Below are 13,353 nucleotides of genomic sequence, written 5' to 3'. Positions count from 1 at the left end.
TGCACTAAGAAAATTCCTAGCTTGAGAGAGAAAATATAGATGATAAATTGAGTGAAGAAAATTCAATTTTAAATTGTTCTATAAATATATTTCTTTTGCTTAAAAATAGATTCTTAAATATTTTTAAAATGAATTTCATTTAATTTTTCCTGTGTCTAAGTACAGAATACCAAATCTAAATTGACAAACTAACTGTTTTCTTTTTTGTCACAACTCTGATGTTTGCTTATCTCCCAGTTTGTTTGCACTTGCGTAGATGCATCTGCATCTGCAGCAAGTGGCATATCTTTGAGATGCAAATTAAAAGCTGAGAGAGGCCGTTGCGCCAAATATAATTCACTTAAATGCCGACACCGCCCCTCCCCGGCCAGTGAGTCACATCCTCAATTTACTCGAATGCTCGTTCTTTGTTGTTTGTTTTCCTTTCTTATTTCTCTCCCCTTGTGTTCATTCATAAATAGGTTGATCGCAAACAATATATGGAGGGGAAAATATGTATATATATCTTATCGCCAAACATGTGACGACAAGGCATGTGCTTCCAATGAGGAGTTCTCGAGAGAATTCTGCGTCAGAGGATCAGAAACTGGTCTACCGTCATAAATCAAATGGAATGAATCATCCAATCGCAGTTTGGGATTTTTATGGCAACTATTCGAACTCTTTTTTAGGCTTAGTATGTCCGGTTTAAGGCCTAATCGAGGGTTTTACCAAGTTCTGGGAAAAAGTCTTTGAAACTAAGCGAAAAATATCGATGGCAATCGAAGGGAGGCCTTTTTATAATTTTAATATTCCTGGAAGCCATTAAAACGGTGAATTCTTTTGTAAATTAATTATATATTTTAAGGAGAGTAAATATTTTAAATATCTTATTTGGATCAATTTTAGTAGAATAAAAGAAAACAAAGGTCATTTAAATAACAAAATTAAATACAGAAAAGGGCAAGACATTTGAGTGATTATAAAATTCAAAAAAAGTTTAGACTTTGGCAAGTTTATTAATTGTAATTTAAAAATATTTTATACACTTTTCCCAGAAATAATAACCCTCAACAAAAGCACTGCACGTAGGAAATAACACTATAAACTTGGCTTTGATAACCCAAACAGGATGTTATTTTATTATTATGATAGTAAACTTTTGCCACATTTCATTTCGTTGATTATCTCCACACGTATTGTTGTATTTTCAAAGACATTACTAAAGTTTATCTCGCACATCTTTCACCTATTCAAATAAACTTGTGTGAAATGAATGAGTCGTCTTTATCTGCCAGATGTGAGTCACCTGGGTAGATCAACTTTTACTTTTCGACGGTGCTAATATTTTGTTGACCAACTTAAGTTTCATAATTAAATTCAAGTTCAAAGACCTGCTAAAGTTGCTGCCATATATTTATGTCAACATGTCTGAGGCAGGCTTTACCTCCCTTTTCTCTTGCCTTCCTTTCTCCACGGTAGGAGTTGCCCTGCTAATGAAATAATTAAAAAATAGTTTTACTGCCGCTGAAAGGCGGCAAAAAAGTGCAAAAAAACAAAAACCATAAAAGTGTCAGCTGCAGTTGGTAAAAAAAAATACAAAAAAAATAAGTCGAGGAAAAAGTTGACGATAAAAAAAACCAAAATTGTTGGCAGCTCGGAAATTTTCGGAAATTTCGCATTCGAACCAAAAAGAATGTCATGCGTGCGTGCCTGCATGCGAAAAGTGAAGTGAATTGGAGTGGAGGAGTGCAGGCGGCTAGGGGGGCGTGGCATTCGCAGTCACGGCATGCGAAATGTATCTATTAGATACACGCCTGCGAAATGCGGTTAACAGCATTGGCAGCCAACGCAGCTCGGCCATTTACCGTTAGTTCGAAGCTGCAGTTAGAGCTCAAGCGGTACACTGAAACAAAACAAGGCCACAAATTGTTTAAAATATATTTAAAAATTTCCAAAAGAAACTATGATTCTTTCAGAGCTGAGAACTCATTTGTATTTAGACTTTAGTAAATCATTTTTTGTTTTAGTAATATTCTTTTTGATTTGTTTTTGTTTTTCCCTGTGTAATTGTATCTTAAGCCTTAGTTGTATCTGTATTTGTAGCCCAAGCCAAAGTGGAAGCTAGAGCTGAAGCTGAAGCTGAAGTATTTGGGTCACTCGTTGCCGCTTGGCTGCCACTTGAAGTCGTCTAATGCCTCCTCCAATGGCCATGGCGGGTTTTTCAACTTCTTCTTGGCTTCTCTATTTTTTCTCTTTTTTTTTACCAGTTTCTGCTGTGCTTTTGGCTGATGCAAAGAGAAGTCAGTATTTCGTATTCAGTTGGTGTTACGCTTTTCGGGAGGGTTCTTTTCATTTTGGCCAGAAGTCTGGCCGCCGAGAAAGCTTCGATTAATGAGATTTTCCCCAGAGACAAGAAAGAGAAAAAAATAAGGCTTAAATGAGAATTTAAATAGATTTTAAAAACATTAAATTAAAGAAGTGAAGTATTATAAAATTATGAACTTTATTATTAAATGGTTTATATGTTTATAAAAATAAATTAGATTACAATACAGTAATTTTCAAATACAAAATTTAATACTTTTGCATAAAATAAATTTTTAATAATATAATAAACCTAATTAAAATATTATTTAGCTGAAATTAAACATTAAATTTAAAGCTCTTCAACCTTAATCAAACTTATTAAACAGTTTCTTAGTTCTATTAAATTATTAAAAATATTTCAAGCTATCAAGATACATTTTAGATATAAAATCCATTAGAGTATATTCAAAACTTGTGCTTTTACATTTTTTTTTTGCCTGATGCAAAAAGAAGTCCAAAGCTGTCATTAGTGAACGTACATAGATGTATGTACATACAGCTGCGGCAAAAAAAATAGCACTATGGCATATATTTTTCTTCATTGATTATTTGTTTTATAACTATTCATATATTTAACTTGTTTAAGGCTTTTATTTTTACTTTAGGCTCTAATTTATCGAAATACACTGCAAGTGTCGCCGATAATAACATGAAATTGAAATATTTACATTATGAATGTGAACGTTGAACATTTTAGGCGGCAACAAAAATAGCACTATTTCAAAAATAACTTAAGAAAACGAAAAAAAACGAAAAAAAATACGGGAAGTTCTGGAATATTTGTATTCATTTGTATTCCTTATCGATATAGTGTATTAATATTTCGTTGTAAAAGCTTTGGCAGCAATGACAGCAGCACAACGTCTCGGCATAGAATTGACCAAGTTTTGACACCTTTCCCGTGGAATACTGCTCCATGATTCTTGAATGGTGGCCCAGAGCTCCTGATTAATCCTTGGTTTTGCATTGGAAACATATTTTTTTACATCAGACCAAAGATTCTCTATCGGGTTTAAGTCTGGAGACTGAGCAGGCCAATCCATTAGGTGAAGGGATCTGTCTTGAAACCACTTAGGAGCTTTCTTGCTGGTATGTTTAGGGTCGTTATCCTGTTGGAAGACCCACAACAACGGTATTTCGTATTCTGCATAAGACAGCATCACTGTTAGCAAAATATCGCAATAGACATGTTGATCCATAATACCTTTTATCCAATGTATTGGACCCACTCCGTAATAAGAAAAGCATGCCCAAACCATGATACTCGTTCCACCGTGTTTTATGGTCTTGCAGGTGAAACTTGGGCGGTATTCCGAATTGGGGGGTCGCCGTACATAGGATCGAGATCCTCTTCCTCCAAATAGCACGATTTTGCTTTCATCCGACCATAGGATGTTTGGGCATGCTTTTCTTATTACGGAGTGGGTCCAATACATTGGATAAAAGGTATTATGGATCAACATGTCTATTGCGATATTTTGCTAACAGTGATGCTGTCTTATGCAGAATACGAAATACCGTTGTTGTGGGTCTTCCAACAGGATAACGACCCTAAACATACCAGCAAGAAAGCTCCTAAGTGGTTTCAAGACAGATCCCTTCACCTAATGGATTGGCCTGCTCAGTCTCCAGACTTAAACCCGATAGAGAATCTTTGGTCTGATGTAAAAAAATATGTTTCCAATGCAAAACCAAGGATTAATCAGGAGCTCTGGGCCACCATTCAAGAATCATGGAGCAGTATTCCACGGGAAAGGTGTCAAAACTTGGTCAATTCTATGCCGAGACGTTGTGCTGCTGTCATTGCTGCCAAAGCTTTTACAACGAAATATTAATACACTATATCGATAAGGAATACAAATGAATACAAATATTCCAGAACTTCCCGTATTTTTTTTCGTTTTTTTTCGTTTTCTTAAGTTATTTTTGAAATAGTGCTATTTTTGTTGCCGCCTAAAATGTTCAACGTTCACATTCATAATGTAAATATTTCAATTTCATGTTATTATCGGCGACACTTGCAGTGTATTTCGATAAATTAGAGCCTAAAGTAAAAATAAAAGCCTTAAACAAGTTAAATATATGAATAGTTATAAAACAATTAATCAATAATGAAAAATATATGTCATGGTGCTATTTTTTTTGCCGCAACTGTACGTCTTGCCTGGCTCTGCGATAAGCAAATTCACAAAATCCCGAGCGTGTGTGTGTGGGTTAATTTGAAAGTTTCAACTGTCAGAAATGTTATAATTGACGGCAGTCACTTGTTAGTATCCGTGGCTCTGTAGATGCATCTGTGTGTGCCTTTTGTGGCGCGCGTATCTCACGGATGCAGTTCAAATTTCGTTATGCTCATGTTTTTTGTGCGCATTTGGCCGTTAAGTGCCGCTAAGTGAGCCATTGAGTGACAATGCTCGAGATTACGCCCACACATCATCATCATCATCATCATCCGCAGCAGTAACAGCACTCGACTAAATGCAAAACAAAAGAGCGCCTGAGTAATGCGCTCCGCTCTAGATTTCGCATACAAAAAAAAATTTAGTAAAATTCAGGCTAAAAATTGCGTTCTTTAGTCAGTTAAGGGGGCGGCGGGGGCAATCGCCGAATGAGATCAGCCAATGAGTTTTATTCGAAAAGTTTAAAGCACAAAAGGAATGCCTTTGTTGGAAACTTTTAGAAAAATATATGTATAAATGTCTAAAACCAAAAGTGTTTAGCTAATAAGATATGTACTTTACTTGACGGGGATTATCTTAGAGTGCAGTACCTCATTGCCGTAAATTTTTAGGAAAATATTCTTCAGAATTGTCAGGAAACTGTTAGGGAAAATGCTAAATGAATATTAAATTTTAAATATATTTTGAGCTCTACAGAGCTAGTCCTGGCTTGGAATATCTATCCCATTTCTTTGAAGAACTTTTCTTTAAAAATACAAACCATCTATACATTATATTCCTAAAAATCCCCTTTACAAATGACTCTTTTTAACTTAAATTAACGTATTTCACACGTTAAGATTTCTCAAGAAACAAAACGCCAAAGACTGCCATTAACGGAGTGCTCATTGAAACAGATTTATAGTTTCTTTGTCGCAAAATCCACGAGCCAAAGCTCTGAGACAAAAACCACTTAAATAAACCTCAAGGTCAATTGCGAAAATATCCATCAAGTAGAGTTTTATATGGCTAAATCTTTAACGCTTTTTATGGCCCCAAAGAAGAAAAAAAAAAGCAAACATTGTGTGTGGGACTTTTTGCAGATTCAGATGCAAATATACGAGTATATATATACTTTTTTTTTGGTAATACGTTCGTGGGAAAAACTCCGGGCAGTGATCACTTTGGAGAAGACAACGTGACTTTGAATATTTTAGAGATACAATTGGAGGAAGGAACGGGGAATAACGATAACTATAAACAAGGCGAGTGCAATTTATAAAATTGTATTGTATAAGCGTTTAATTATGCACAGATACAGTTTGTGTGTGTGCTGGTGTATCTGTGGGATACATTCTTGGATGGCCTTAAGGGGATTATATTAAAATGGTTCCAAGGCTGCAGAAAACAAGAAAAACTGAATAAAAGAAAAATAAGGTTAATTCAAGGATTTCCTATTTTTATTATTTAAAATATTTAAATCATTAAAATTAAGTATATATGAATTCTTTACCATTTATTCTCCAAGTGTGTGTTGGAAATCTCTTTCTTTTCTCTCTACTTGATGATGGAAATCTTTGGAGCTGCCGCTGGAATTTTCTCGTTTTCCGTTTTGCTAATTTCTGCGCATTTGGCTTTGGCTTTTCATTTTGGCACTGCCATTTTCACTTTGCCATTCATGACTTGGCTCCGGCTTTTGGGCTGCGTGTTTATTGCATCCGTTTTGTGGCATACTTTTCGTGCCGCTTTTGTTGTTATTTTTTCCTTTTTTTTTACATTTTTTAGTTGCAGCTAAGCACGAAGCGGATATTGTCACTTTTGCAATTACAACGCGCATAACTTTGTGCAAAAAAATAAAAAATAAAACAACAAATGCACGCTACAGAAAATTGCCTTGGCAAAGCAAACAATGAATGAAATTGGAAAGAGAAATAATCGAGAGGAGCTGGAGAAAGAAACTATGCAGAGATAAGCAGAAACAATTTCATAAAAAAAGAAGAGAAGAGATAAGGCTAAATATACAATTGAATTGAAATTAATTCAGTCGAAAGAGAAATTCCTTGACCATAATTGGTATAAATAAATGGCAACTGAATTTAATCAAAACAAGAAGTCAAGTGTGCCAAGTATCTGATTCCAGGAAAGATTATGAGCGTAGAAAAACAACTTAAATCAACTTAAATCAAAGTCATAACACTGAAGTTGATGAAACCATTTAAATATTATGTATTTTATTTATTTTCTGTGGGGGCGCCTAGTAGAGGCACGTGTCAAGGCATTCAGACAATCTCGATTATTTTGAAAATCAAATAAAATATTCATGACAAATATGGCAACAATAAATTAAGGCTTGAGCAAAGTTTAGCCATTTAAATCACAAGAGAAGACTTCTTTAAATGAAGAGACTATAATTGGAGGTATTTTCAATAAAATAAAGAATAAATAACAAGTTTACAGGGCTTTGCAAAAGGATTTAAGGGGATGCTTTTACTAGATTGATTTTGGGTAATACAAATATTAAAAAGTATTTTTTTTTATTTATTAGAAAACTAGTTCGGGAAACCGAAATATATACAATACCTTTGCAGTTTTCTTTAGGATCATAGCAGCGAATCAAAAATCAAAATTTTTTAAATATTTTGAAATTTTAACGATGTAACCCCTTATAAAATTTAAAAAAAAAATTTCCAAAAATTGTTTTCCTTTCAAATTGGCTAGAAAAACTCACCTGATAATGCTGATCCAGAATATATATGCTTTATAGGGTCAGAGATGGCTTCTTCACTGCTTTGCAAGCTTCTGAATAAAATTATAATACCCTCTTTATGCCAAAAAATATAATGTAAAAATATTCCCATAATTTTTCCCACCTAATTAACCACTGCCACACAATTGTATGTCAAGAGTTCACCAGCCAAGCCACATTCGTTCCAGTCTCAATAACCATTTCCCTCCGATCTTCACAAGAAAGTAATACGTAGAAGAAAAAAAAAAGGCCCAAATTCGTCGACAACTTTCACATTTCTTGGCCACAATGAAAACAAAAATACTTCTTCAGAGCGCTCAACTTTGGCATATTTCTGGGGTTCGGTTCGGGCCCTCCAAATAACAAAAAAAAAAATGTAAAAAAAATCAAAGACGAACGAGGCGCGTGCAAAAGACAAAAAACACACCGAAAAGTAATAATAATAAGACGAAATCTCCGAAAAAGATCCAGCGGGTTCAACGAACGCAAATGAAGAAAATAAAAAAAAATACAAACAAACAAAAAATCACGGAAAAGAGTTGAAAAAAAATTTGTTATAAACAGAGCCAGCATATAATTAACACAATGAAGTAAAGAAATCGAAGCAACGAGTAAAATTGTTAAACCGTTTTTTTATTTATTTTTTTTTTGCTTGGCAGCCAAAAGTGCCAAGATGTTTGCCAAAGGCTTGCGAAATCTTCAGCAAAATACGCCAAAAATTCCAACGAAAAATGAAATTCATTTTTATTTCCTAATAAAACGGATAACAATAACAGCAAGGCGAAAAAATTGAATATTTAAAGAAGGCAGTAATGCAAAAACAAAGCGCCGAAAAAAACGCATTCAATCAAAGGCCATAATAATTAAATAACTTGGCTCAATGCTCAACATTTCTGACGAATGTCAAATAAAAACAAAATTAACATGAGCAGCAGCGAAGCAAATAATTAGGGAAAAAATTCCAACAGATTTTGCATTTTTCGTTTGAGATAAAAATTTAATCAATACTTGTTTATAAAGTGGAAACTAATGACTTTATACTGAAAGGCAAATGGTAATGACAATTTATTATGAAAATAAAACGTAATTAAAAAAGAGAATGAATCTTTGGAAAGATATTTTGAAAGAATAATAAACTTTGACTTAATTTTAAAAGTTTACAAGTTAATTTAAATTTTATTTAATATTTTTATATAAGAAAAGTTGATTCTTGATATTAAAAACTTAACCTATCTACTGTAGACTTTACTAAACCCATTTAAATCAGCCTGTGTCAGTAACTGTCGAAATTGCTGCCGATGACAATTCTGATTAATTTTTTATTAAGCCCCGGTCGGTCCCTGTGCGATCTCTTGTCCCAACACACCCCCACCAATCAATGGTCATTAAAAGGCGTGACTACGATAACAACACGACAGTCGCCCCTGGCGGAAAGGAAAAATTAATATTGCCATAAAACACTCATAAAATATGTTAAATTAAAGATATTGAAATCCATAAACTTATCGACATCGGTGATGGAAAGTGGGACGGTTCCATACATATATCCAGATATATATAAACGGCTGTCAAAGTGACGCCATTTACGGTTTGACAGGCACAACAACTCCACCAACAGAAGGCGTCGTTAGTCTGTCTGTATCTTGTAGATACAGGGGGTGTTGGTAGGGCGTAGGGTGCCGTGAAGTGACATATGTGGATGGCAGTTAAAATTGCTCGAAAGGCTGTCAATAAATTGAGCTTAAATCCAGTAAAAGTTGCCGAAATGAAAAGAAGAAAACAATATTTTTTTGATAATAATAACACAAGTTTACAAAAGTTTTTGGTAAACAAAGAGCAATTACAAGAAATTATTACTTGTATAGTAATTGAGGAACAAATATTTAAAGCACAATGAAAAACAATTGTATAAATTAGCCATAAGAGTTAGGCAAAATTAAACAATAAAAAATAAGGATCCACTCAAAATCAATTCTAGTAAATTTAATATACGTAATACTAGTAAATTTTCAGCTTACTTTCTAATTTAATTTTCCTTTACATTCCTTAAATTTACAACACTTTCCCTTCATTTAAAAATTAAATGTGTTTAATTTGTATTTTACGCCTGAATTTTCTTACGGCTCAAGAAAGGTTGCCTTCCAGCCGGCAAAAAAAAGGATGATTAATTAAGGCTATTGTGATTAATGTTGCTGCCCCGAAACCGAACCCGAACCCGAGCCTCAACCCAAGGCCTTGGCATAAAAAAAAAAACAAATCAGCCAAGCGAACGAATGACGAACGAGAACCTTTTCGAGAGGCAAGAAAACACTGACCACAAGACGATGACCCTAGCACACACACAGGAGCTGTCTTTATATATATATTTATATATCTGTGTATATCTATCCCACTGACCCAAATCTCAGGCGACACCTTGTCTTTCAGGAAAATACCAAGAAAATAAAAAAGAATAACAGGGTGGTGTCAGGTGGAATAACGGAACTCAACAGCTGAGCAAACATTTGATCCTGGCTGCGGTTCAGTGGCGCTCAAACTGTGACAGGTGCAAATTGTTGAACTTGTGTCTGTCCCTGCGTGTCCCTTTAGCACCTGTACTGGGTCACACACAGACACACACACACACTCAAGCCGTTTTTCCCCGGATTTTCCTGCTGCCATTTGTTTTCCTGTTGTGTCTTTTTTCGTGTTTTTATTTTTGTTTTTTTTTTGCAGCCCAAGTTTTATTGGTCTGCGTCTGAGTTAAGTCTGTTTGAATTTTCTTGTTGTCCTGGGGAGATTTCCATGTTTTGTCCTTGAAGTATCCTCAGTGGCTGCGGCCTTATAAATCTTCTTTTTTGGACAAAATGGCGCAGCACGTAAATCGTTATTAGTATTGGTCGGCGTGTGTCTAAACAGTTGTGGTCAGAATAATAGCATCTCACATATTTTTATTCCTATTATTATATTTTTTTTTAATTTTATTAAATTGTTTAAAGAGATTTACTATTGTTATTTATTTAAAGAGGTGTCTAAGAAGATATATCATTTTATAATTTTATTTATTTTTATTAATTAATTTATTTAATGAATTTTATTTCATGAAAAGCCTTGAAAATTATGCAAATTATATCTTAAAAAACTCAAAATAAACATCTTTTATAAAATAAAAAATATTATAAAATTTATAAATAATTACCCTATTATTCTTACCTCATCTGTATTGCTTCAGGTCTTGTCTGTGCAAGGAATATAAATTATTTTCTGCTTCGACTATCAGGGAACGTAGCTTTATTTTGTCTTTTCACTTTTGTTTTGGCTCACTCGTGTTGCCAACTAATTGTGCCGCCTTTTGCTTTTACCTCACTGCTTTTGGCCCTCAATTGCTTTGCATGCGCTCAACAATTTATGAGCACTGCGGCTTAGAGGAATACAAGGAGCAAAAAATACAAAAAAAAAATTAAAGAAAAAAATGTAAGAAAAAAAGCGCAGCAGCATCTTTTGTCGCGGCATAAATAAAATTAATTATTCAGGCAAAAAGGCAATGGATTTGGCTTTGCCTTTGGCTTTGGCCAACTGGCAAAGTCCACGAAAGCCGTAAAAGTCAAGAACAACAGCGAATTGAAATTTAAGTGCCGCCAAAAGGCAAAAGTCGTGGATTTTAACAGCACTCGAATGGGCCGAATGGGACAAAAGGTATTGTCTGGCGTTGGTAGAAGCAACAATTATTTAACCCAAGGCTAACCAAAAATTACCCTCAGCAGATGGGTTAAATTACAAAATAAACAAATACAAGAGGGGAAATTATACAGATTATTTAAGGCAATATAAATTAATATTTAAATTAAATTAAAATACAAATTTTTACAGTTTATTTATGGCATTTGGATTGTTTTTTGAAACCTTTTTGTTAATAAATAAAACTGTCTCATATTCATTTTTCACTTTCGCTCTCAATCTCGGCAGTCGGATTTCCAGTTACAATTTGTCTTGGATGAATCCTGATTCCACGGTTTCTCAGGCAATATCTTTACCAAACAATGGGATATAACAAAGCCCAGAAAAAAAAGAGAAAGGAAACAAATAAACAACGGTTAGCCTTTAGATTTCCAGATGACCACGCCTCCGCTTTAGTCACCGCCCCCTCTCCTTGTCTGTGAAGTCAAGTCTAAGGGAAAAATTAATTACGCACGCTTTAAATTTGATTTCATTTGTTTTCGTTACGGTGGTTCCGTTAGGATAGCTAAAATGTACTGCAAAAAACTTTTAAGTATTTTAAAAATATTTAAAAATATATTAAAAGTTAGGATAGCTAAAATATACTGCAAAAAATATGTAAAAGTCTGTTAAAAATATTTTAAAAATATTAAATAATAACTCTGGAGTCGAGACAAGTAAAAAATATACTAAAACATTATTTCTTTAAATTAATATTAAACATTTTTTAAAATAATAAATTTTTGCAATATAAAATAATAGATTTCTGAAACATTTAAGATTTGGTAAACTAGAAATTCTACAAATTTATAATAGGTTAGATTAGGTTAATCAACAGAAAATCTATTTTTAAAAATTCTAGAGTTGCATATAATTTTTAAATATTTTTCTATTATTAATCTTTTAGTTATTGGTGCCATTTATTCTCAGTGTTGATAACCCTACACTTGCACTCCTTTCCTTGGCCATCATCCCTTTCATTCCCTCCCCTTTTGGAGGCAACCTCCCTCCCCCTTTAGCTTTGGTCATTCGTCTTCCATTTCGTGTTTTAATGAGCTTCATGCGCCACACGCTGATTTCGCTTTCTTCGCGTTTTCTTCTCCGCTCCAGCTTGTTATTATTATTGTTTTTTCTTCCCTCTCTTTCTCGTTTACCATTTCAGCATTGTTTAATTTGTGTTTTTTTTTTTGCGTTCTCTTCTCGCTTGCTAGCAAATTGCAAATTGCGGGTTAGCATTTCTTAATGTCAATGCCATTGTAGCAGCAGGCAGCAGAAGAATTACGATGGTTGCTGGGAGGGGGTGGTAACCGAGGGGGTGGAGCGAGAGGGGGATAATGAAATAAGAGAGCACAAAGAAATTGAAGAAGTTTCGGCCAAAGGCGAAGAAAATCGCACTTCAAAGAAATCAAAATTGAAAAGTTTTTTGTGATATTTAAATATATTTGAAAATTCTTGATTTTAATATATTCTACTGATTTTAAACCTCCTTTAATAATTCCTAAAATTATGCTGTACAAATTGTAAGCTGTTCTAAAACTATCACTGCATACTTTTAGGGATTTTATGATATGAAAAGATATCTGAAAACATATGTATTTTCATCACTAAATTGTTCTTATAATTTCATTAATTACAATACCTGACTTAATAGAATTTGTTTTAAAAAAATGAATCAAAATATTATACAAATAATCTAATTTTTTCTCTGTGTAGTCTCCTCTGGTCGAACCCAAGAAATTTCAGCTTTATTTTCCCTTTCCCCTCATTTTTTTTTTGGCTTAAGTGTGCAAGTTAATTGAATTGGGGCTTATGCGAGGTGGTGTTGTGGGGGCAGCAATACAGCTACAGTCTCTGCTAATTGTTAATTGCCTGGGGGGTGGCCAAAAAGAAGTACAATTCGGACAAAAGCGCTGCATGCATTTATGGTAATGCGAACTGCGAACTGAGAATCGAGAAACGAACATCGAGAACCCAGCGGGTGAAGGAATTGAAGTGCGGATCAGGGCCGAAAGTGCAACAAATTGAAAGTGTTAACGATTGTGGCTAGGAGACTGGGCAGAAGGGGGTTGCTTTAGGAATAATTAAATACGCTGATTAAGTGGGGCTATAATTGTTGTCGACTTGGTGGGGAGGGAGCAATGACAAGTAGAAAACGAAAGAGTTGAGGAAAGTTTTAAGGATTTCTTAAGGGATAGATATGTATTTGCTCTTTGTTAATGATTTAATGATTTCATGAATAAATAAATATAATAAAAACTCAAGTAAAACAACATTTTTAAAGTAATAATCAATATTTGTTAAATATAATTAAACATTTTTTAAATATTTTTAAAATTATTATAAAACTTTAAAATATATTTTAAACCTCAAAATTAATTACTTACCTTCCAATAAAAAGCTATA

At 33.8% G+C, this 13,353-nt stretch overlaps 1 protein-coding gene across 3 annotated transcripts in view; it reads left to right on the top strand.

Moving 5' to 3' along the window:
- mtgo (miles to go) overlaps nt 1–13,353 on the top strand; it is a 144,040-nt gene that overhangs the window by 110,311 nt on the left and 20,376 nt on the right. The window lies entirely within an intron of this gene.

Source organism: Drosophila kikkawai, chromosome 2L, assembly GCF_030179895.1.
Source record: "Drosophila kikkawai strain 14028-0561.14 chromosome 2L, DkikHiC1v2, whole genome shotgun sequence".
Lineage (NCBI taxonomy): Eukaryota > Metazoa > Arthropoda > Insecta > Diptera > Drosophilidae > Drosophila > Drosophila kikkawai.
This window is presented reverse-complemented; position numbering and strand designations above follow the sequence as displayed.